This window comes from Eimeria mitis, genomic scaffold, assembly GCF_000499745.2.
Source record: "Eimeria mitis Houghton genomic scaffold, Emh_scaff489, whole genome shotgun sequence".
Lineage (NCBI taxonomy): Eukaryota > Apicomplexa > Conoidasida > Eucoccidiorida > Eimeriidae > Eimeria > Eimeria mitis.
Genome location: NW_013573189.1, coordinates 7,492 through 7,776, shown reverse-complemented (window position 1 = coordinate 7,776; position 285 = coordinate 7,492). Strand labels below are relative to the sequence as shown.

Genomic DNA, 285 nt, shown 5'->3' with positions numbered 1-285 from the left:
CTTTTTTGTTTTTTTTGTTTTTTTTGTTTTTTTTTTTTTGGTTTTTTTTTGTGCTGGTGGTGGTGGTGGTGAAGCAGCAGTAGCAGCAAGGGTACAGCAGCAGCAGCAGCAACAGCAGCAAGAGTATAGCAGCAGCAGCAGCAGCAGCACGAGTACAGCAGCAGCAGCAGCAGCAAGAGTACAGCAGCAGCAGCAGCAGCAAGAGTACAGCAGCAGCAGCAGCAGCAAGAGTACAGCAGCAGCAGCAGCAGCAGCAGCAGCAGCAGCAGCAGCAGCAAGAATAAC

The 285-nt window shown here is 50.2% G+C and overlaps 1 protein-coding gene across 1 annotated transcript in view; it reads right to left on the bottom strand.

Moving 5' to 3' along the window:
- Positions 1-285, bottom strand: part of EMH_0013990 (uncharacterized protein) — a gene marked incomplete at both ends in the record, with an annotated part of 5,203 nt that overhangs the window by 1,475 nt on the left and 3,443 nt on the right. The gene's annotated exons all lie outside the window — the stretch shown is intronic.